We start from the raw sequence: 26148 nt of genomic DNA on the forward strand, positions 1-26148 counted from the left end.
AAGGATAGCCTATGTTGGAATGTTGTTATACTAGTCTCCAGTATCTATTTCAATTTCTTACAAATCCCCCTCTTCACGTCTTCTAGACGTGAATAAACTAGATAAAATTTGTCAGAAGACAAATTTTTGATTCCCCCTCTACACGTCTCACAAGAGACGTGACATAAAAATATCTTAGTCCTCAAATAGATAGACAGGTCCAGCTTCCCCATCATCAAGCAATGGGAACATTTGGGCCCTTTCCTGATTAGGGTCTATGGCGGCAGTGATATCACGACTAGCAAGCGTGCGCGCACATGGAATGCAACAGCATCCACAAAGTACAAGAATGCCTGCAAACACGGAAATAGATACTAGGATGGAGGAAACCAGCGTCTTATATTTCCCAAAAGCATCCATCCATGAGTCCCACATAGACGTGTCCACTCCAGAATGCTGTTTCATCTTACCATTAAGGGTACGGAGTCCCTCCAATACCTCAGTCAGACTCCCATCCGTAGCTGTATTGTTGGGAATGAAAGTACAGCACTGCTCACCAAACATTGCACAGACCCCCCCCCGGTTCAGCCAATAACATATCAACCGCGATTCTATTTTGAAATGCCATCAGGGACGTAGCTGCCAATTGTCCATGGACCGCCTCGAAGCCTTGTTGAGTCCAATTGCCCAGTTTCTGGACATTAAAATGAATGTAGTTAATTCTGTCCACATTTTTATTAACTGTACACCACCAACAGACAGAAGATTCAAACCCAGCTGTCACTTAGTCCACCAGTTTATATTCATCTGGCACCCCCTAGGGACACCACTAGCATCAATGTAAGTTGAGTCGTAAATAAGCAAGGACCAAAAAGGAGACCACTCCAATAACTACACCTGGAGTGGCCAACCACACATTAGTAACCCAAAAAACGAGAATATGTTAAACCCTCAGGTCCATCCCTCTATACAACCTGTACCAGGTGGGCTCGTCGCCACCCGGGAACTTCAAACCTTCACAACAGGGAGGACAAACATCACTTTTTATTCATTCGACAACATCAACTACAGCAAACCAAGGGTCCTCCTCTGTCAAGCCCACTTTCCTGCGGAAGCTTGTTTTCGTATCAGCCTCTCCAACTGGAGCATCAAGCAGCGGCATCATACCATAGGCCCTTTCCACATCTGTAACAGACTTCAAACAAGGTATGATACAGGCAACACAAAAATGAAAAACAACAACTAGTGTCAGAAATCCAGTAATCATCATTGTAGTGTACTTACCAAACCAACCACCCAGCCAGAGAACAGTCCACTCTCCTCCACACCTGCAAGACCCTTCATCTCCACTGAACCTTGCCAACCCACTCAGAGCTTTTGAAATGCTCCCATCCGGACTAGTATTGTTTAGGGACAAACGTGCAACACTGTTCTCCAATCATTTTACATACACCTCCCTGGTTGGCCAGAATCATGTCCAGTTCTAGTCTATTTTGTCTACTGGTTTGAGAGGTAGCCTCCAATCGTTCAGCCATCCCCGTAAGTACTGTGTGGGTGTAGTTTAACAAATCATTGTTGATTATAGTAGATATAATTGATCCAAGCATTCTGCTTAGCATCAACAATAGCTGGGCCAAACTGGGCAATAGATGCCACAGGCCATCATTCCTGTTTGATGTCTGGTATTCGTGGGGGACCCCTATTGGGACCCCAACAGGTTGGTGTGCATGTTATCTGTACCCTCGGACCAAGGAGCGTCACGGTTCTGCCGTCTCCTGGGTTGGTACCGAGTCTCTGTGTCATGTGCAGCTCCCAGAAGTTGATTAGCTGTAACCTCAATAATAGGCAATGGTGTTATCAGACTGGCCAAAACACATGTGCAACGACAATTTCCTTTCAAAATGGGGGTCAACTGCCTGGCAGGTCCACACATCCACCATACATCAGCAACACCTCTAGTTAATAGTGACATTAGTGATGCAGGCAGCAGTAGGGAACCTCCCATAGTCTCTACCTCTACCTGTACCAGTGTTACAGCTGTAATATCCTCCATATGCCTTAACTCCCCACGGTACCTTCTGGGGAGGTACTTCTGGGAACACAAAACTCAAGAGTTTTACACAAGGTTGAATTTGGCTTAAACTTTCCAATATACACATCCAACCTTCCACATTACTTAGGGCAAATGGGTGAGCAGCCAGAATAGGTCTGGCATGTCCACATACGACACAGTCCTTTCTATTAAGTATTCTGTAAGCCAACCACATATTCTCCCTTTCCTCATAACCAGTTTCAGTCCCCAATTGTTCACTATCTTAGATGTCTTTTATATTTATCACCTGTACCAGATTGGAGAGCTTAGGTGGTGGTGTGGGACTTGGTCTTGAAGTGGTGGAGGAGGCCGGCTGAACCCTGGTCCGTTAGAACTGGTGGTGGTTCTGGCAACACTGTGATGGTAACATCCCCGTCGTATCCTAATCAGACAGCTCAGGACTGCAAGCAGTCCTGTAAAACCCCACCCTCTCCCAAAGAACACATCATCAGCCAGAGGTCAAACAACACTTTCACTTCTATGAACGTACACAGTGAGGAAAGGTCGGGGTCAGGGAATTTTCATTAAGGAGTTGACCCCCGAGCTTTATTAGCAACAGTTCTTCTCCTTAACTCTGTGATCATTCGGCAGTGTCAGTGTGTCTCACCCTCCAAGTGCGATATGCCCCCAGGTCGAGTGAATCACCTTCTCCTTTAATTCACCTGCAACGCATAAAATCCTGGACATACAGATTTGGTTAACCACCAGTTTCTCATTTGTTTTATCTGATTATATATTTAACTTCTATACCTATTTGTTAGCTATAATTTTGAATTTTACATTAGTTTATTTTCCAATAGGCCCCATCCTATCCTAGACCACAATGTACCCCTCCCCCGTTTGATACCTGGCTCTGGCCAGGTATCAACCTTACCTACTCTAAATAATGACTTAGTACATTATAATATAGAAACGTCCCATTCATTCGCCGCATATCCAATTCTCCCTTGGGCGTACATTCATATCTATTTTTTTTCCAATTCTCTGTCAAGTGACTTATCTACTTTAAAATGTATCTGTGCTGCTTATATATGTTAAACCCTTTCTCTCCTTTCTTATTTCACAGCCTACCTTGCTCATTTCCTGGTCCACCCTCCCCACTCTACTCTCAAACCTTCAAGGTCTCAACAGTGTGGGATAGACCCATCTGTCTGCCTTTTTCTAATAATAGTCAATAACAACTATGTGTTCTTTTGCAATATTAACTAAGTGTCTCACTGTTTTGACTTTATCTATCCCAAATGGATTTAAAATAACAACATGTCTTATAGTGTCAATCTCTAAAGTCCTTACATAACCTTAATAAACCTATCTCTATCTTCTAATGGCCAAAACAAATGCTAACCTTATGGTCAAGAGTTATAAACTAGTATCCCAAATGACACAAATTCATTATTCCCACTACATTCTCCCGTGAGTGATCAAGTCACCGGAAAATGCAATGAAAATAGGTCAAAAAGGTTACACCTACATTCGTGTTCCATACCATATCTAGGCATACCAAAAGAACCCTTTATCTTCTCAAAGTCCCTTGCCTAAATAAAACTCAGAAAGTAAAACTCCTATTCCAATATGAGTGTATTCTTTTAAGATATCTTGTCTCTGGGAACACGGAAAACCCCGTAACCCAAACGTTTACCACAAAAACAAAACCTAATAATTATGATAATACCCTTAAATCATTCGTTCTAAATTTCCCCGATGTTTCATGTAACACAACTGTGATAAACGTGTACTGTCCCTTTAAAAACTCCCTGCCAGCCATACCAGGTTGCGAGTCGTTCATTGTTCCCCATAATGAAAACAGATCACGTTTAGAATACGTTTACTTATTGTTCGAATTCTCTGGTGTTACCTAAACAAAAACCAATAACTTTCAGCAACTTTTGAAAAGTATCTCAAAGCTATAATGTACACATTTTCCCTCTAAATGACACAACCAATTTTCTCTAGCATAATTTAATACGGCCACACCCGGTGGGGAAAGTACACATTTTATCCCGTTCCTCCTATAATACTCAATGCTAAATTCAAAGTTGTGGTTAAATATATGGATTTGCCAATCATTATCAAATGTTAAATATACAGGTTTAGTATTTTTATCAAATAGATTAGTATAGTTCAAATAAAGATATGCGTTTACTAGCGCTCAACCTGTGTTCAGAACGCAGCAACTAGCCAATATAATACCAAAAATGACTGTCTTATTCCTGCCTCTAGGCAAAACATCTAGTTACCCCAACTAAGTTTGGCAGCAAAACTATCGTATAAGTAAAATCGACTTCTCAACTTTCTCCATTCCAAAGTGTAAACTTACCATATACTTCGCTAAATTTATATCGCATGTCACCCAATCCATAACAATAATATCATTAGTCTATAAATTTAACCTGAATAAGTTATTAAACGTATTCTCTCTACTCCGAATTGGTTTTAATTTTTTTCTCTGTCACCAGCACTCAAACAGGCTCCTGGGAGACCGTTGAGTGCTGCAATACTGCCATCTTCTGTCCATTCTCTGTATAGCTCTCCACCCCCAAACTATTCTAAGAGTTATGAGTGTGTGGAGGAATATCACAAATAAGGGGCCAGATATCCCTAGTCTTGCCCAGGGAGGGAGAAATGTCCCTCTAAATGGGCGAGGTTCCTTTTTCAGGGGAGGCGGAGTTTGATGCCGCATCCCCTGAGTCAGGAATGTCTTCATTTGGAATCGGATTTAAGCTGTTTAAATCAGCTCTGACTTCTGTCAGTGTTCTAGAAGGGATTGGGGCTGGAGTGCAATGTGTGAGGTGGTGCCAAGGTGCGCCTGATTTACCTTTGACCTGGACTGAGTGTGAAGTAACCTCCCTCACTTCGTACTGTCCAGTCCACCTGGGTTCTAGCCACTTTCTCTTGTGGACTTTTACCCCACCCAGTCACCAATTTTTTACCTTCCGTGGTGCCGGATCTCTCGTCAGCTCCCCTTCTGGACCTTGTGAATCTGTGTGGAGAGAGCTGCAGAAAGTTCCGTCAATTATCAGACATTACAATTTGTTATACTTCAAGGGCGGGCATATGACCTCCCTCCCTTGGTGGACCAAGCATGAGGAGAGAGATGGGTGCCTGCACCTGGCGAGGCTCTCATGGCCATCAATGCCAGGGGCAGGGCTTCAACCCAAATCAACTTCAAACCTGCACATACATTTGATTGGCGCGTTTCACGAGGCTTTTGACATTGTGGCCTGTACACTAACCCAAACTTGAGCACAATACCCAATCTTTCCTCCACCTGTCTCAGGTGTTGGTTACTGAAATGGGACCCGTTTGTCGGATCGGATTTGCCTTGGAACTCCACAACTTGGTATGAGTTCAGTCTGCAGCCACTTAATGACTCACCTGGCATCCTCACGTGCTGTTGGTATTGCCTCGACCCATTTGGAAAACCTGTCTACCATTACCAAAAGGTTATTTTTGCTTAATTATTATTATTATTATTATTTTTTTAAACAGTGCTGAACGTGAATTCTTTGCTCATCATTATTGTTGGGCCTGCCCTCTTTGGTGTCAGTTGGGGCTTCAGTGGCCACCCCCATCATATCAGGTTTCCTGTAAGGGAGTGCTCTTCTAATTTCTTCAATTGCCCAAATTCCTAATTTCAGCTCAGCCTCTGCTCTTTCCCTTTGCTTTGTTCCTTCCTTTTTAAATAAGTGACTCTTATTCTTTTCAGCTTCACTTTCTATCTTTTCCTTCACTGCTTCCCCTAATTCTTTCTCCATAGTGAGGAGCTGCCCTTTTGATGGGGAGACTCCACTAAGGAAACCGGCTTGCGTCCATTTCAGCCTCACTTCTTCCCAAATTCTTTTAACGGGTTTGTAATGTAATCTCCCGCCTGCTCTGTCTTTCATTCTCTGATCTAAATATTCGTTGAATTTGTGTTTGGGGACGATAGTCGTGGTCATTTTGTCGTTAAGCTATGTCTGGGTCTATTATTATCTTTGTATACTTCAGCCCGTCACTGATCGAAACCAGCGATGTATTTTTTCTCTAACCCCCCTTAGTCTCGTGTCCGACCCGCGTGGACAAAGAATTTTATTGCCGTGTATTCGATGAATTATTTTCGTTTTCCAACAATATTTCAGCTATATCTTTTTGAAACAATATACGAATATATTCACGCGCTCCTGATATAATTGGAATGACAGTTTTAGGTACTTATAATACAAATATTATTGCTTTTCGCTTATTCAATTAATTAAATACTTTGGCAAAATATTTCAGAAGTTTCCTTTGGGAACAATATACTAATGAATTCAGGCGCTCCTGATATAATTGGAATGGCAATTATAAGATCTTTTATTCGAAAGATATTATTACTTTTAACTTTTTCGATTAATTTGAACTCTTTTTTTATTTTTTATTATTAATTAAATACTTTGCCAAAACATTTAAGAAATTTCCTTTGGGAACAATATACTAGTAAATCAAGCGCTTCTAAAATAATTGTCAAATTAATTCTAACCCTTAAGGATTTATCAACAGCACGAGAGGGAAAAATCAGGTCAACTTATCAGCAGAAAATAGCTGCTTCTCTGACCCGGCGGTCACTTCCAACACAGCCTCAACTTAGCATATGGCTAATTATTAGCAATCGGCCTCGTGGAACGTTCAATCACTCACATTGATTTGGCGTTATCGACTTGTCTCGGTTCTGCTCATGCAACTTATTTCATCGATTCCTCACTGGTATATCAGACTACTTGGAATACATTTCAGCATTTAATTCCTCACTGTTATCAGACTACTTGGAATACATTCAGCATAGCCCTCTGTCTACTGGAATGCCAACTCCAGTAGGCTCAGGTTCGCTATTACCACAATTCCTCACTGGTATATCAGACTACTTGGAATATATTTCAGACAAAATTCATTTAATTCCTCACTGTTATCAGACTACTTGGAATACATTCAGTTAATTCATTTAATTCCTCACTGTTATCAGACTACTTGGAATACATTCAGTTAATTCCTCACTGTTATCAGACTACTTGGAATGGGATTTTTAACGCAGATATCCTTACACCATGCCTTAGATTCTAGACAATTCCACATATATTTAGCAACAATTCACACTCACCTCAGTACTCCTGATCATAATTTAGATATTGGCTATAATACAATATGCAGATTTTGATTAAACCGGCTCTGCTTACCTTAATATTGTCGAGCTCTTTGATCAGTTTCCTGGGTGAGTTGAATCGCCGACGTCTCCCTCGAGCGGGTCACCTCTCCTTCTTGAATCTTTCTCCCACTCGCCTCCTGTCTGATCAATTTTCTATGGACCGAAATCAAAGGTGTCTAATTACCATCCTCTGCTTACCAATTCTGTTGATAAAACGTTTACTTGAGACAGGAGAACAAGTGGAGACATAGGACGAGGTGGATAATTTTTATAATAAGGCCGTTTTATTCAAGTGTAAAGATATCAGGCAAAAACGTGCACGGCCCCTTTCTGTCAGATTCTTATGAAATCGTCGGAGAAGAGACCGCTCTAAACAGTACATTCAAATTATATAGGCAACTAGCAAAGTAGGTGGTCTTGTCGTCTGGCCTTCCTCTTGGTCAATCTTGGTCGTGAGTGGTCCTGTTCGGACCAGGTGTCGACGTTCCATTGGCTCTTGACATAGTTCTTTGTCTTGAGTCACACCCTTGGAAAGAATGTGTATGTCTAAATGATGTTTCAGGGGCCTGTCCTGAGTGGGGTGTGTGTGTGTCTGAGGTTAGTATCTAATGAGATCGGCATGTGCCTAAGGACAAAGAGAGGGTGGGTTCATTTTGTACAAAGGATAGCCTATGTTGGAATGTTGTTATACTAGTCTCCAGTATCTATTTCAATTTCTTACAGTAGCTGGTGATATTTCATTCACTTAGCTAGCTATCTATACAGAATGTGAAGTTGGCTGGATAGCTAGCTAGCCAACTAGCTAGCTCATTTAGCAGCTCATTAGAGTTAGCCTGCACTGTAGCTAGTTAGCTAATAATACATCGTTGTTTTTACATTTCCAAAATCTATTTCCTTACTTGAATAGGTTCTCCCAGCCATGTGGACAACTGGAAACAGGGCAGCAAAGTTTGTCCCCAGAGCGTGTTAGAGGACATTACTATTGAAATATGTAGCCATTTAATAACCAGACCTTCATACAAACTTGCTCTGCTAAATTCTTGACGGAGTCACAACGGGCAGGCAGAGCGGCACACAGCAATTTACCGCCATTTATCTAGTGTACATTCACCCTCAGTCACCTTGTCCTAGAGAGATTTACATGGTTATCAAAACGTCACACCAGGGTGAGCCTAAACAAAACACAGCCCTGTGGGAAAAATGAATGGTGGAAAAACGATGTGAACCATTTCCCTGTTTGACCTGTATTTGTTATGGATATTATGACTCTACAGCGCCCCCCAGTGGACGGGTCACAATATGTTCCATTGATAAAGCAGACTTTATTTAACCTCCATGACGGGTCACAATATGTTCCATTGATAAAGCAGACTTTATTTAACCTTCATGACGGGTCACAATATGTTCCATTGATAAAGCAGACTTTATTTAACCTCCATGACGGGTCACAATATGTTCCATTGATAAAGCAGACTTTATTTAACCTTCATGACGGGTCACAATATGTTCCATTGATAAAGCAGACTTTATTTAACCTCCATGACATCTTGTTTTTACATGACGTTGTAGATTGCAGCGGTATATAGTATATATATTTAGGATGTTTTCAGTGTGTTTTTAACCCTTTCAGACAATGGATTAATCGCAATTTTAAAAAACAGTACACTAACATTACACTAAGTAAACTCAATTTTGACAGTCCAAAAGAAAACACACATTCTCAGTCAAAAACACAAGTCTTTTTTAGGTACCTTAACCCGGGTAAATCTCTTTCCACACTGGGAGCAGTGGTGCATCTTTTTTTCCTGTGTGTGTCCTCTCATGCTGGTTCAGGTTTCCTAACTGGACAAAATTATTTCCACAATGGGAACATTGGTAAGGCTTTTCTCCTGTGTGTATTCTCTCATGCTTCTTCAGGCTCCCTAACCACCTAAAACTCTTTCCACACAAGGAGCAGTGGTAAGGCTTCTCTTCTTTGTGTATTCTCTTATGTGTTTTCAGGCTCCCTAACTGAGTAAAACTCTTTCCACACAAGGAGCAGTGATGTCGTCCTGCTGGTTTGGACGTCTCTGGGTCTGGTTCCCCTGAAGGACTCTTCCTGCTGTCAGAAGGAGAGTCTGGTCTCTCTCCTGTCAAAGACAAACATATTATTTAATTAAACAGACTTGAATGAAACCTCCACATGATCAAACTTCCTATGACGTTTAATCTAGACTAGATCCCTCAATAACCTGAAGTCAGTTTTCACAAGTATTATAAAACCAACTTCAAAATTCAGGTCTCTGTGTGCTTCTTAGGATGTCCCGGCAGGTAATTCACTTCTAACTTAAGTCTTGCAGGTGTTTACATAGTTTGACACATCTGCCAGGTGATTCACTTCTAACTTAAGTCTTGCAAGTGTTGTTGACATGGTTTGGCACATCTGCCAGGGGATTCACTTCTAACTTAAGTCTTGCAGGTGTTTACATAGTTTGACACATCTGCCAGGTGATTCACTTCTAACTTAAGTCTTGCAAGTGTTTGACATGGTTTGACACATCTGCCAGGTGATTCACTTCTAACTTAAGTCTTGCAGGTGTTTACATGGTTTGACACATCTGCCAGGTGATCGAAAAATCAGTACCAGCGTATTATTATTACTTTGTTGTACTTTTACCCCTTTTTCGTGAAATCCAATTGTAACTCCCCTCCGGACTCGGGGGAGAGGCGAAGGTCGAGAGCCATGCATCCTCCTAAACACGACCCTGCCAAGCCACACTGCACTTCTTGACACACTGCTCGCTTAAAACTTCTTATGGCTGAGATCCCGGTAACGGGATCGATATGACAAGAGCCAGTGAAAGTGCAGGGCGCCAAATTCAAACAACAGAAAACTCATAATTAAAATTCCTCATACATACATGTATTTTATACCATTTTAAAGGTAATCTTGTTGTTAATCCCACCAAAGTGTCCGATTTCAAATCGGATTTTCTGCGAAAGCACCACAAACGATTATGTTAGGTCACCGCCAAATTGACAGACAAAACAGTCATTTCTCCAGCCAAAGATAGGAGTCACAAAAAACACAAATAGAGATACAATGAATCACTAACCTTTGATGATCTTCATCAGATGACACTCATAAGACTTCATGTTACACAATACATGTATGTTTTGTTTGATAAAGTTCATATTTATATTAAAAAATCTGAGTTTACATTGGCGTGTTACGTTCACTAGTTCCAAAAACATCCAGTGATTTTGCATAGCCACAGCGATTCAACAGAAATACTCATCATAAATGTAGATGATAATACAAGTTATACACATGGAATTATAGATATACCTCTCCTTAATGCAACCGCTGTGTCAGATTTCAAAAGAACTTTACGGAAAAAGCAAACCATCCAATGATCTGAGACGGCGCTCAGAACAATAGTCAAATTAGCCGCCATGTTGGAGTCAACAGAAACCAGAAAATACATGATAAATATTCCCTTACCTTTGATGATCTTCATCAGAATGCACTCCCAGGAATCCCAGGTCCACAATAAATGCTTGATTTGTTCGATAATGTCCGTTATTTATGTCCAATTAGCTACTTTTGTTAGCGCGTTTGGTAAACAAATCCAAAGTCACGAAGAGCGTTCCCTAAAAGCTGACGAAATGTCCAAAAATGCATTAACAGTCAGTAGAAACATGTCAAACTATGTATTGAATCAATCTTTAGAATGTTTTTAACATAAATCTTGAATAACGTTCCAACCGGAGAATTACATTGACTTCAGATGAGCGATGGAACAGAGCTCTCTCTCATGTGAACGCGCATGGTTAGAGGATGGTCAGGTCATGGCAGACCTGACTAATTCCCCTCTCATTCGGCCCCCCTTCACAGTAGAGGCATCAGACAACGTTCTACAGACTGTTGACATCTAGTGGAAGCCAAAAACTCATCCACATCTCGCTGTGATTTCAATAGGATCTTGGTTGAAAATCGACCCGCCTCATAATTCCCACTTCCTGTTTGGATTTTTTTCTCAGGTTTTTCCCTGCCATGTGAGTTCTGTCATACTCACAGACATCATTCAAACAGTTTTAGAAACTTCTGAGTGTTTTCTATCCAATATGAATAATACTATGCATATATTAGCAACTGGGACTGAGGAGCAGGCAGTTTACTATGGGCACCTCTGTTCACCTTTCATCCAAGCTAGTCAAAACTGCCCCTGCAGCCATAAGAAGTTAACTACCCTGGAAGCCAGTGTCGGAGGAAACACCGTTCAGCTGGCGACCGAAGTCAGCGTGCATGCGCCCGGCCACCACAAGAAGTTGCTAGAGCGCGATGGGACAAGGACATCCCGGCTGGCCAAACCCTCCCCTAACCTGGACAATGCTGGGACAATTGTGCGCCGCCCCTATGAGACTCCCGATCACAGCTGGTTGTGATACAGCCTGGATTAGAACCAGGGACTGGTTGACAAGCATGACAAGCATACCCATAACATGATGCAGCCACCACCATGCTTGAAAATATGAAGAGTGGTAGTCAGTGATGTGTTGGATTTTCCCCAAACATAAAACACTTTGTATTCAGGATATAAAGTTAATTTCTTTGCCAATTATTTTTGCAGTATTACTTTAGTGCCTTATTGCAAACAGGATAAATGTTTTGTAATAAAAAAAAATCTGTACAGGCTTCCTTCTTTTCACTCTGTCATTTAGGTTAGTATTGTGGAGTAATTACAATGTTGTTGATCCATCCTCAGTTTTGTCCTATCACAACCTTTAAACACTAACTATTTTAAAGTCACCATAGGCCTCATGGTGAAATCCCTGAGCGGTTTCCTTCCTCTCCAGCAACTGAGTTAGGAAGGACGCCTGCATCTTTGTAGTGACTGGTTGTATTGATACATCATCTAAAGTGTCATTATTAACTTCACCATGCTCAAAGGGATATTCACCAATAGGTGTCTTTCTTTGCGAGGCATTAGACAACCTCCCTGGTCTTTGTGGTTGAATCTGTGTTTGAAATTCACTGCTCGACTGAGGGACATTACAGATAATTGTATGTGTGGGGTACAGAGATGAGGTAGTTATTCAACAACCATGTTAAACACTATTATTGCACACAGAGTGAGTCCCTGCAACTTATTATGTGACTTGTTGAGCAAAATCTTTACTCCTGCACTTATTTAGGCTTTTAATTACATTTGTAAACATCAAAGATGGCGGACAGAAATACTAGGATGGAAGCAAATGTAAGGGATTATAAAGTCATAACTAATCATGCAAAAACATGTACAGTTGACAGGAATGTTAGTTCATGTAGAGACAAACGATTATGCATTTTTTAAATCATAGTTCATTTACGAAAATCGTGATTTAGCCAGCTAGCTGACTAGCTAACATTAGCCAGCTAGCTGACTAGCTTTATGGGTGTTGTGACATGAGTATGAAATTGTAATTCTGGTTGTTTTAAGGACTCCTGAAACAACCAGCAAACCAGACTGTCGTTTTGGGAAACAGTGGATGTATATAATCTAGCTAGCTGAAGATTTTACTGCAAATTGAATGTACAATTTTGTAAGCTTTCCTTGCTTATATTTGCTATGCAGATAGATGAAATCACGTAGCTAGCTATGTTCTTGCTTATTGTGCAGTGGATGATTAAAATCCCTGTATACCCATGGATGTGTAGCTAGCTATCTAGCCGATCTGTGTATGGACCCAAACGTTTGGTATACATATTAGTTCAGAACCTAGCTATGAACCTCAGTTATCATAGCCAGTTGTATCAACTTCAAAACAGCCTGAATGACATTAATGAAGCCTATGGATTGAGTAGAATATAATATCATGTTGTGCCAATGTAACGGATGTGAAATGGCTAGCTAGTTAGCGGGTACGCGCTAGTAGCATTTCAATCAGTTACGTCACTTGCTCTGAAACCTAGAAGTAGGGTTGCACCTTGCTCTGCAAGGGCCGCGGCTTTTGTGGAGCGATGGGTAACGACGCTTCGTGGGTGTCAGTTGTTGATGTGTGCAGAGGGTCCCTGGTTCGCGCCCGGGTCGGGGCGAGGGGACGACGTAAAGTTATACTGTTACACCAAGGATGCAAGTCTTATATACATGTAGTTATTACCATGCATGAGATCCCCACATTGTAGCCTGTACATTTAATATATTCACTGATCATGTACTCTACCTTGGCAAATAAAGGTGCAGTTTAGGTATGAATGTCTTTGAGATGATTTTTCAGTCATATCCAATACCAGGAGTATCAAATTCCAGTCTTTGAATGACGCTGTGTCTGCATGTATGTATTACAATTATACACTTCAACAGTGTTTACCAATCTTGGTCCTGGGACATCAATGGTTACACATTGTAACTACTAGACTAGAAACAGGATTTAACTAGTTAATTCATATATACAGAAATATAATGTTAAAAACAGAACACTACACTTCCTATGCATCATGTAAATACTCTTAACACCGGTTCATCTCAACATCTAATGCCCTTCATCTGCATTGATCTGGTAAAACACAGGATAGGTGGAGTATTTCATCACATTACACTTCATTTCAACCAGTAGAGAATGTGAAACGCTTTATTGAAAAGCTCATTATCCAAGTGATATAAATACAATGCACATCTGTTGTGCATTATAAAAACAGAGGAAGAAAGAGGAGGTGAGAGAGAGGTGTAAAAGACAGAAAGGGAAAGAGGTAAGCACATAGGAGCAGGGAAGGCAGCACATGATTAATGAATCACAGTGCTACCTAAATATTCTCTCAGTTTATCACAATTACATAATAGTGTCTCTAGTCGGCCCAAATGTTATCTTAAAAGCAGGTGAGGTGGCGATGATGGGACTGGGGGTTGGCATCCTCTCACATCAAAACATATCTGCAGACGAGAGACAGATGGAGAGAGAGAGCATGTTTAAGCCTTGTGTTTTAATTTTTTTATTCTAACATTGTTAGTCATCAATCAGGAGGTGAAATGCAAAACTGACCTGGGATCATTAACTCTGGGACTACTGCATCTATCTGTATTTCAATGTAAAGCATCTCTTGAATAATACTTCCTGTATAATATAAACTGACCTGGGATCATTAACTCTGGGACTACTACATCTCTCTGTATTTCAATATAAAGCATCTCTTTAATAATATTTCCTGTGTAATATAAACTGACCTGGGATCATTAACTCTGGGACTACTGCATCTATCTGTATTTCAATATAAAGCATCTCTTTAATAATACTTCCTGTATAATATAAACTGACCTGGGATCATTAACTCTGGGACTACTACATCTCTCTGTATTTCAATATAAAGCATCTCTTTAATAATATTTCCTGTGTAATATAAACTGACCTGGGATCATTAACTCTGGGACTACTGCATCTATCTGTATTTCAATATAAAGCATCTCTTTAATAATACTTCCTGTATAATATAAACTGACCTGGGATCATTAACTCTGGGACTACTGCATCTCTGTCTGTATTTCAATGTAAAGCATCTCTTTAATAATACTTCCTGTTGACCTGACCAAGTGACCTCTCACATCTGATCATGCTGTGCCCTCTATGTAGCCAGTCCAGATGCAGGAGGGGTTCACCGACACAGCTGATATAACCTAGAGGATTTAGGGAGAAGGGGAGAGAGGGATGAAGTGAAGGAGAGAGACTGTTATTGAGAAAATAAGGTAGTTAAAGCCACAGTGTTCAACAGGAATCTGTGTGTGGCCTCACCTGGTGTCCACACCACACTAAGTGGCTGCAGAGTACTTTATGCTGAAAAACATGAACAGACCCACAAGGACAAACAATATAGCGTAGTTATAGAAATAATGAAGTGTCTTACTATTCTCCATGGTTGGCCCTCTTGCCTATTCTTTGAAGGTGGAAGGAGCCACAGTTATACACCTGAGCCTGCTTACTGCACAACACAATCCATCAATCAGATTGATACATGAGTGTGTAGGTTATAAGGTGTCTAATTGTTCTGCATTTTTTCAATATGGGTTATTTAAAACAGCCTATTTTGTTTTTGCACAGACATCACACCCTTACCTAAACAGCACCCTCACCTGAGAAGTAGAAATCAAAGGGAGAGAAACTGTGAATTGAATAACTGCAGTTGACATAGCTAAGTAAATGGAAGAATACTCTTATTGCAATGTGAATGGCTCTTAAAAGAGCCTTTGGTTGTGCATAGTGTAGTCTATGGTGTTGCCAGGGTACAGCACCCTCTTAAAAGAGCCTTTGGTTGTGCATAGTGTAGTCTATGGTGTTGCCAGGGAACAGCACCCTCTTAAAAGAGCCTTTGGTTGTGCATAGTGTAGTCTATGGTGTTGCCAGGGAACAGCACCCTCTTAAAAGAGCCTTTGGTTGTGCATAGTGTAGTCTATGGTGTTGCCAGGGAACAGCACCCTCTTAAAAGAGCCTTTGGTTGTGCATAGTGTAGTCTATGGTGTTGCCAGGGAACAGCACCCTCTTTGAAGAAGTAGGAGGTGAAGATCTCCTGCACACGGATTGCCTCTCTTGCTGCGTTGTTGGACCCCATCCTTGAAACATCCTGCAGAGCAGCAGACTTCTCCTCTGGGACACGGCGGCCAGCTGCAGATCCCCTCCTGGTCCTCGTGTCCATCGTCATGAAGTTACGCAGGACACAGGTAGCCTTCACACATCTGAATTCCTCCAGGAGGCAGTCCCAGATGACCCTGGTCACCCAACCTTGCAGTGCCCTACACGGTAACTGTAGGCAATCGTTTTGAAGGAATCTCCAGTTACAAGGCATCTGTAGGAATATGGAAGACAATGTAATTATTAGACTGTTACATCAACAGGTCATTGTGGATTACTAAAGTATAATATCCCTGATAACAAATCATGATAACATTGGATTGATAGATGGATGGGCACACATATGTACATGTGTAGCATGTGACAATAACAGCATCATATCAAGGATGGCATCACAAATGAATACATAAATACCACTTGAAGCTTGATGATGAGTTGATCATTTGAATCAGCTGTGCAGTGCTGAGGCAAAAACAACAATGTGCCTCTGAGTCCCCAGGACTGAGAACCACTGCTCTTCACTGGGACCTCTTCATATGTAGACTGGCTTTCATAGCGCTCTTTATCTGAGAACAGAAAACCTCACAAGAAACACACTTCATTATAGTCAAATTACACCACACTGAATATTATGTTACTATTATCTCCGTCCTCACTTCTAGGGACAGGAACTACACAAAAGTACCTTCCCTATCCAGAATAGCCTCCTCTCTCACTGACAGTTGGGGCTGCTATCCTTTCACCCTCCATGGCTGTTAGCTAGCTACCTACAAATGCATTTGGAGTTTGTTTTTTACAGTGATAAATAGATAGCTAGCTAATATGAAGTTAGGTAGCTGGTGATATTTAATTCACTTAGCTATCTATCTATACAGACTGGTTACCTATTTAGATGTGATATGAAAGTATTGTGTGAAATTATTTTGATGTTAAAGTATTTAAAATTATTTTGATGTGATATGAAAGTATTGTGTGAAATAATTGTTATGTGATATGAAAGTATTATGTGAAATTATTTTGAGGAGTAACGGGGGCAGAGAATCAGCAGTAGAAACAATAACAAAGCGTACTCCCTGCCCGTTGAGAATCGATTCACATTTAGATGGAATATTTGACTATTTTAGCTGCCAGAGCCAGTCTACCTCTGAAAATAACATACAGTCCTTGGACCTTGAGGACTAACGGGGGCAGCAATCAGCAGTAGAAACAATAACAAAGCGTACTCCCTGCCTGTTTCGGTGAAAGGCTGAGGGATGGGGCTGGAGAAATGCAACCATCCATGATATCAACATTCTAGTTATAACCATGTTTTGGGGATATACAGTGTTTGTTTATATTTACTGACAAACATTGGAGTAAAAAAAAGCTCATATTTTGGGTTCTGATGGGGTACGACAGTTGAACTAAGCTCATGAGGCATTTATAAGTGATTTCTTCAAGAAACAGATGGGTACATATCATTAATGTATAAGTCCCAAAATGGATATAACAACTGCTGATTGCCCCTTTAAGACTACATATTGGGCTAATCTAATAGGAGATATTGAGGACTACAATATCTCAGGCATCATCATTGGATGCATTTGATCAATTGTTAACGTTTTGTTGATGGTCCACTCTTGATGTTCTACACGTTACAGTGTAGCTTCAGCCATTCCTACAGAACAACATTAAAGTGTAGAACCCCTTTACTGCATATTGGTTCAACGACTGCAGAGACGGTACTTACTGGTGTTAAACAGATCTCCAACCTCCTCTTCTTCCTCCAATGTGACAGTAATCTCCCCCTCCTCTTTCACTCCAAAAACTGCATCCTCCTCTCCTTTTACTGTAACTTCCTCCTCTTTCACGGTAACAGCCTCACCCTCTACGTGTTTTAATATTGTAACAGCCTCCTCTTCCTTCTCCTCTTTCACTCTGAACGCGTCTTCCTCTTCTTTCACTGTAACATCCTCCTCTTTCTCTTCCTCCTCTTCTTTTACTGTAACATCCTCCTCCTCTTTCATCCTGAACGCATCTTCCTCTTCTTTCACTGTAACGTCTTTCTCTTCTTCTTTCACGGTAACAGCCTCACTCTCTACTTGTTTTTGTATTGAAACAGCCTCCTCTTCGTCCTCCTCTTTCACGAAAGCTTCTTTCTCCGTCCAGCAGATCTCATCTTCTTTAGCAGGAGGAGAGTAGCTTAGTGAACTCATGGTCGGAGATGTTAGCTAGCTAGCATTAGCGACTAGCCTAGTTCTAAGCTAACTTAGCAAACCAGCTAGCTGACAAACAACGTAAATATATAATTAAATGGGCCAACAAGTACATACGACAGAAGTGTGTTTAAAACACAGCGACTAATATACACCAAAACAGTGTAAAGAGGGTGAATGTTGTAGCTATGTTTGCTAGAAAGCTACCGAGGTGTCTGACTAGCTGTTGTTGTTGAAGGAGCATCCCGTCCACTAGATTATACGTCACACTGGCAGCGTCGCCTGAACCTAAAAGACGCACATCGCCATCTGCTGACTGGAGTGGGAAACGCAGTTGAGGAACCAAAAGTTTATTTTTCATTTATTTCATAAAAGTGTAATCTAACCGAAGTCTTGCAGGTGTTTACATGGTTTGACACATCTGCCAGGTGATTCACTTCTAACTTAAGTCTTGCAGGTGTTTACATGGTTTGACACATCAGAATGCATGTTTTGGAATATTTGTATTCTGTACAGGCTTCCTTCTTTTCACTCTGTCATTTAGGTTAGTATTGTGGAGTAACTACAATGTTGTTGATCCATCCTTAGTTTTCTCCTATCACAACCATTAAACACTAACTATTTTAAAGTCACCATTGGCCTCATGGTGAAATCCCTAAACAGTTTCCTTTCTCTCCAGCAACTGAGTTAGTGACTGGGTATATTGATACACCATCTAAAGTGTAATTAATAACTTCACCATGCTCAAAGGGATATTCAATGTCTGCTTTTTTTTACCCATTTACCAATAGGTGCACTTCTTTGCGAGGCGTCGGAAAACCTCCCTGGTCTTTGTGGTTGAATCTGTGTTTGAAATTCACTGCTCGACTGAGGGCCATTACAGATAATTGTATGTGTGGGGTACAGAGATGAGGTAGTCATTCAGACATCATGTTAAACACTATTATTGCACACAGAGTGAGTCCCTGCAACTTATTATGTGACTTGTTAAGCAACATCTTTACTCCTGAACTTATTTAGGCTTTTAATTACATTTGTAAACATTTCCAAAAACATAATTCCACTTTGACATTATGGGGTATTGAATCCATTTAACCCCAGTATCTCTACTTGCACATTCATCTTCTGCTATTCACATTCACATTCCCTACCATTCCAGTGTTTAATTGCTATATTGTAATTACTTCGCCACCATGATCTATTTATTGCCTAACCTCTCTTATCCTACCTTATTTGCACATGCTGTATATAGATTTTTCTACTGTATAATTGATTGTATGTTTGTTTATTCCATGTGTAACTCTGTGTTGTTGTATGTGTCATTGCAAATGAGAACTTGTTCTCAACTAGTCTACCTGGTTAAATAAAGGTGAAATAAAAATACATATTTAGGTATAGGTGCTGGGCTGTAAGCACAACCCCCACCTGTGGACGTTGGGCCCTCATACCACCCTCATGGAGTCTGTTTCTGACCGTTTGAGCAGACACATGCACATTTGTGGCCTGCTGGAGGTCATTTTGCAGGGCTCTGGCAGTGCACCTCCTTGCACAAAGGCGGAGGTAGCGGTCCTGCTGCTGGGTTGTTGCCCTCCTACGGCCTCCTCCACGTCTCCTGATGTACTGGCCTGTCTCCTGGTAGCGCCTCCATGCTCTGGACACTACGCTGACAGACACAGCAAACCTTTTTGCCACAGCTCGCATTGATGTGCCATCCTGGATGAACTGCACTACCTGAGCCACTTGTGTGGGTTGTAGACTCCGTCTCATGCTACCACTAGAGTGAGAGCACCGCCAGCATTCAAAAGTGACCAAAACATCAGCCAGGAAGCATAGGAACTGAGAAGTGGTCTGTGGTCACCACCTGCAGAATCACTCCTTTTTGGGGGGTGTCTTGCTAATTGCCTATAATTTCCACCTTTTGTCTATTCCATTTGCACAACAGCATGTGAAATGTATTGTCAATCAGTGTTGCTTCCTAAGTGGACAGTTTGATTTCATAGAAGTGTGATTGACTTGGAGTTACATTGTGTTGTTTAAGTGTTCCCTTTATTTTTTTGAGCAGTGTACTTAACATAGTACAATCTAGTAGCATCAGTAAAATCTGTTGAAATAAAACCACAGATAAATATACCTAACATAGTACAATCTAATAGCATCAGTAAAATCTGTTGAAATAAAACCACAGATAAATATACCTAACATAGTACAATCTAATAGCATCAGTAAAATCTGTTGAAATAAAACCACAGATAAATATACCTAACATAGTACATCTATTACACAATACATTACAATACATCAGAAATAGTTACACATTATAGATCCATTCATGGATGTACAGGTCTGTTGGATAAACCTTCAGAAATAGTTACACATTATAGAGATCCATTCATGGATGTACAGGTCTGTTGGATAAACCTTCAGAAATGTCCGCTGCTGATTTCTTCCAGGTGTCCATAGCGGACACCCTGGTCCTGTGAATCCTGGCCGTGGACAAATTCTCAGTCAGAAACATAAGTCAGAACACAGCCTCTCTATTCTCTCATGTGTTTTCAGGTCCTCTGACTGGGAAAATGTCTTTCCACAATGAGAGCAGTGGTATGTTGTCTCCTCCTGTGTATTAGTATGTTGGAAAGGCTTCTCTCCTGTGTGTGTTCTCTCATGCTTTTTCAGAGTCCCTGACCACCTAAAACTCTTTCCACACTGGGAACAGTGGTAGGGCATTTCTCCTGTGTGTATTCTCTCATGCTTTTTCAGAGTCCCTGACCACCTAAAACTCTTTCCACAGTGAGAACAGTGATACGGCTTTTCTCCTGTGTGTTTTCTCTCATGCGTTTTCAGACTCCCTGACCACCTAAAACTCTTTCCACAGTGGGAGCAGTGGTGTTGGTTAGGCGTCTCTGGGTCTGTTTCCTCTGAGGAACTCTTCCCGCTGTCAGAGTCTGGTCTCTCTCCTGCCAAAAGACAAACAGATTATTTAGTTAAACAGAGAGACCTGAATGAAGCCTGTATTAAATAAAATTGTCTTCCTATGAGGTTTAATCTAGACTAGATCCCTCAATAACCTGAGGTCAGTCTTCACAACATTACATCATTAAAAATATACTTCGTGACGGTGAGATTTAAAAACAAATGATGTAGAGCTCCAAATCTAATCTCTCAGGGAATGTCATGATGTCATAATAAGAGCTCTAAAATAATAGATAATGTCATGGTTACAGGCTGAGCAGAGCTCTATAATAATAGATAATGTCATGTTTATAGGCTGAACAGAGCTCTATAATAATAGATAATGTCATGTTTATAGGCTGAACAGAGATTTATAATAATAGATAATGTCATGTTTATAGGCTGAGCAGAGCTCTATAATAATAGATAATGTCATGTTTATAGGCTGAACAGAGATGGTCGTTTGCCATTCTGTGAGACAATTAAGTTGTGATTTTGTGGTGGGGGGGGGGGACTCTGATGGTATACACATGTTACAGTTAAGCAATAAGACCCGAGGAAGTGTGGTATATGGCCAATATAGCATGGTTAAAGACTGTCCTTAAGCACGACGCAACGCAGAGTGCCTGGATACAGCCCTTAGCCGTGGTATATTGGCCATATATCACAAACCCCTGGGGTGGATTATTGCAATTATAAACTGGTTACCAACGTAATTAGAGCAGTAAAAATACATGTTTTGTCATACCCATGGTATACGGCCTGATATACCACGGCTGTCAGCCAATCAGCATTCAGGGCTTTAATCACCCATTTTAAAATGTAGCTTTAACATTATATTATCACATAAATTCCTATAGTACAGAACAACATTTTCAAGTATAGAATTTCAGTAGCATGCTGCTTAAAAACCACACATTCATTCAAAACCTTTAGAGAGTTAGAGCCCGTTTTTAAGACAGTACTTACTGGTGGTAATCAGATCTCCTGACTCCTCTGTCAATATGGCCGTTATCTCTCCCTCTTTCTCCTTCTTCACTCCAAAAACGGAATCCTCCTCTTTCTCCTCCTCTTCTTTTACTGTAACATCCTCCTCTTTCACTCTGAACGCGTCTTCCTCTTCTTTCACTGAAACGTCTTTCTCTTCTTCTTTCACTGTAACAGCCTCACCCTCTACTTCTTGTTTTACTGTAACATCCTCCTCTTCCTTCTCCTCTTTCACAACAATGTTCAGCCCCAGAGCTTCTTTCTCCGTCCAGCAGACCGCATCTTCTTTAGCAGGCGAGGAATACATCAGTGAGCTCATGGTCGGGGATGTTAGCTAGCTAGTTAGCATGAGCGACTAGTTTAGTGCTAGGCTAACTTATCAAGCTAGCTAGTTGACTAAGAATGTACCTATAACATTTAAATGGGGGTAATTAACTAGATGTCAGACGTATATTTAAAACACAGAGGCAAATATGCACAGAAAACAGCCTAAATGTTTCGGCTATGTTGGCTACCAAGGTGGCTGACTCGTTGTTGTTGATCCGTTCCGTCCACTAGATTACACGTCACGCTCGCAGCATCGCCTTAAAGACGCACATCGCTGTCTGCTGATTGGAGGGGAAACGCAGTTAAGATACTTTTTTTGTTGTTGCACACAAATGTATTTTTCATTCCTTTCATGAAATAATAATTTTATATTGAGACGTTCAAATAGAGCAGTGCATATTTTGAGTGAGAATTTAAAACATACTCTCCTTCACATCTGTATTTAAGGCAGTTTCATATTCATTCATTTAAAGACACCCACTGGTCACACACTGGTTGAATTATCTGTCAAACTAGGAACGTTCTGCAGCCTAGTTTAACAGTGATCTATGTTCTATGAAAGCTGCTGGGAGCAAACTGGGGAATAGCTAGAGGAAAACAAAGCTAACTGTGCATCCCCAGTCCCTGGTATATCAACAGACTGCATACAAACCTAACTACATCACCAGGCCCTGGTATATCAACAGACTGCATACAAACCTAACTGCATCCCCAGTCCCTGGTATATCACCAGACTGCATACAAACCTAACTGCATCCCCAGTCCCTGGTATATCACCAGACTGCATACAAACCTAACTGCATCCCCAGTCCCTGGTATATCACCAGACTGCATACAAACCTAACTGCATCCCCAGTCCCCAGTATATCACCAGACTGCATACAAACCTAACTGCATCCCCAGTCCCTGGTATATCACCAGACTGCATACAAACCTAACTGCATCCCCAGTATATCACCAGACTGCATACAAACCTAACTGCATCCCCAGTCCCTGGTATATCACCAGACTGTATACAAACCTAACTGCATCCCCAGGCCCTGGTATATCACCAGACTACATACAAACCTAACTGCATCACCAGGCCCTGGTATATCACCAGACTACATACAAACCTAACTACATCCATAGTCCCTGGTATATCACCAGACTGTATACAAACCTAACTGCATGCCCAGGCCCTGGTATATCACCAGACTGCATACAAACCTAACTGCATGCATAGTCCCTGGTATATCACCAGACTGCATACAAACCTAACTGCATCCCCAGTCCCTGGTATATCACCAGACTGCATACAAACCTAACTGCATCCATAGTCCCTGGTATATCACCAGACTACATACAAACCTAACTGCATCCCCAGTCCCTGGTATATCACCAGACTGCATACAAACCTAACTGCATGCATAGTCCCTGGTATATCACCAGACTGCATACAAACCTAACTGCATCCCCAGTCCCTGGTATATCACCAGACTGCATACAAACCTAACTGCATGCATAGTCCCTGGTATATCACCAGACTGCATGCAAACCTAACTACATCCATAGTCCCTGGTATATCACCAGACTTCTGTGACGACCCTCCCACTCTGTCTGCAGAATTCTTTCTCTTTGCTCTTGTTTTCCTTAATAGGATGTCGGTGGGCGGAGCCGGGAGGGTCTTCAGTGAAATGGGACACACCTGGGCTCGGGTGTGTCCCAGGATAAATGCACCTCTTCCCCAGTCATTGAGGAGACTCTCTCCATGCAGACACAGACAGATTTTGGTTGTTTGGGCTCGGGTGTGTCCCAGGATAAATGCACCTCTTCCCCAGTCATTGAGGAGACTCTCTCCATGCAGACACAGACAGATTTTGGTTGTTTGGGCTCGGGTGTGTCCCAGGATAAATGCACCTCTTCCCCAGTCATTGAGGAGACTCTCTCCATGCAGACACAGACAGATTTTGGTTGTTTGCGTTGGCACCTTTCAACACCCCTCATTATCACATGTAAACACGTGACCAATCACTTACACTACTGACTAAAAACACACCAGTGTTAATTGTATTTACTTTACTTCAGTTAATACATATATTTTGTTATTCTTTATCTCCACGTTGTCTCACTTTTTGTCACGGTCTTCGAGCCGGTTCGTGACACTATAGTCAGTGAGCTGGAGCCCAACTAATGGAGACCAGTTAGAACCCAACTAACAAAACCCAACTGAAACAGGACTGCAGAACAAAAGAGACATACAGAATGATGGCAGGGAAAATCCCCAACATCCAAAATAGATAGATTCCATGATGGTGAAACAAAGCTTCCTGAAGCATTGACGCTTTCCAGCCAATAGTCTCAAAAATCGGTTCATCACTCAAGGCTTTGAGCAACACAGAATTTAGAACAGCCACATTATTATAGATGACGTCCCACACCGTAGCAGCATAGCCTTTATGTCATTATTATAGATGACATCCCACACCGTAGCAGCATAGCCTTTATGTCATTATTATAGATGACGTCCCACACCGTAGCAGCATAGCCTTTATGTCATTATTATAGATGACATCCCACACCGTAGCAGCATAGCCTTTATGTCATTATTATAGATGACATCCCACACCGTAGCAGCATAGCCTTTATGTCATTATTATAGATGACGTCCCACACCGTAGCAGCATAGCCTTTATGTCATTATTATAGATGACATCCCACACCGTAGCAGCATAGCCTTTATGTCATTATTATAGATGACGTCCCACACCGTAGCAGCATAGCCTTTATGTCATTATTATAGATGACATCCCACACCGTAGCAGCATAGCCTTTATGTCATTATTATAGATGACATCCCACACCGTAGCAGCATAGCCTTTATGTCATTATTATAGATGAATCCCACACCGTAGCAGCATAGCCTTTATGTCATTATTATAGATGACATCCCACACCGTAGCAGCATAGCCTTTATGTCATTATTATAGATGACATCCCACACCGTAGCAGCATAGCCTTTATGTCATTATTATAGATGACATCCCACACCGTAGCAGCATAGCCTTTATGTCATTATTATAGATGACATCCCACATCGTAGCAGCATAGCCTTTATGTCATTATTATAGATGACATCCCACACCGTAGCAGCATAGCCTTTATGTCATTATTATAGATGACGTCCCACACCGTAGCAGCATAGCCTTTATGTCATTATTATAGATGACGAAAATGACTGAATGTCCCCCTCTGGTGGCGAGGAAGTATAATACACCTAAACTAACAAAACCGGGCAAATAAACTGTCTGGTGTTCATGAGTTTATAAAACATATACTTTATACATTTGTCATAAATTACCTGCATTGATGAGACACACAGTGTGGATGAATGATCAGTAGTCGACAGGGTAAAAATAGCAGTCCTAAAGAAGATGCATTTCCAGTTAGATACCAACTTGAAAGAGGGAACATTAGCATAAAACCCACATGGAAAATGGAGATTTGGCAAATAACATATAGAGAGGTTTATTTGACGCCAAACCAACAACAATAGTTACTAAAACATAAATTGCTAATGTATGATTTAAAAGGTGGATTTTATGATGTAATGTCAACTTTATATATTTCTATCCCGGGACTATTCAATTTTGAACTCACCCACAGAGCAATTCTCCATAAATCTGCTGTGGATTACCCGGAATCCCGAAATAAATTAATACATATGTGATAATTCAAAAACATAACTGGTTGTGCTTATAGGGAACCAGATCGTGAACACAACTAAGTTACTAAGTCTTTAACCACACTGTATTGTTACACTGGTGAGTAAAAACTCATGCTTCCTACACTAACTTTTTGTCTGAACATTATAATATATATTTTACGTCACACTAGCGTCA

At 41.1% G+C, this 26148-nt stretch overlaps 1 long non-coding RNA gene across 1 annotated transcript in view; it reads left to right on the forward strand.

Annotated features, from left to right (window-relative positions):
* The first annotated feature begins 2470 nt into the window (after window positions 1-2470).
* Window positions 2471-26148, forward strand: part of LOC139550433 (uncharacterized) — a 401870-nt gene continuing 378192 nt past the window's right edge. The window contains exon 1 of the long non-coding RNA XR_011670038.1: window positions 2471-4164. This is a non-coding gene — a long non-coding RNA (uncharacterized lncRNA). The remainder of the gene's footprint in view (window positions 4165-26148) is intronic.

The sequence above is a fragment of the Salvelinus alpinus genome, chromosome 2 (assembly GCF_045679555.1).
Source record: "Salvelinus alpinus chromosome 2, SLU_Salpinus.1, whole genome shotgun sequence".
NCBI lineage: Eukaryota > Metazoa > Chordata > Actinopteri > Salmoniformes > Salmonidae > Salvelinus > Salvelinus alpinus.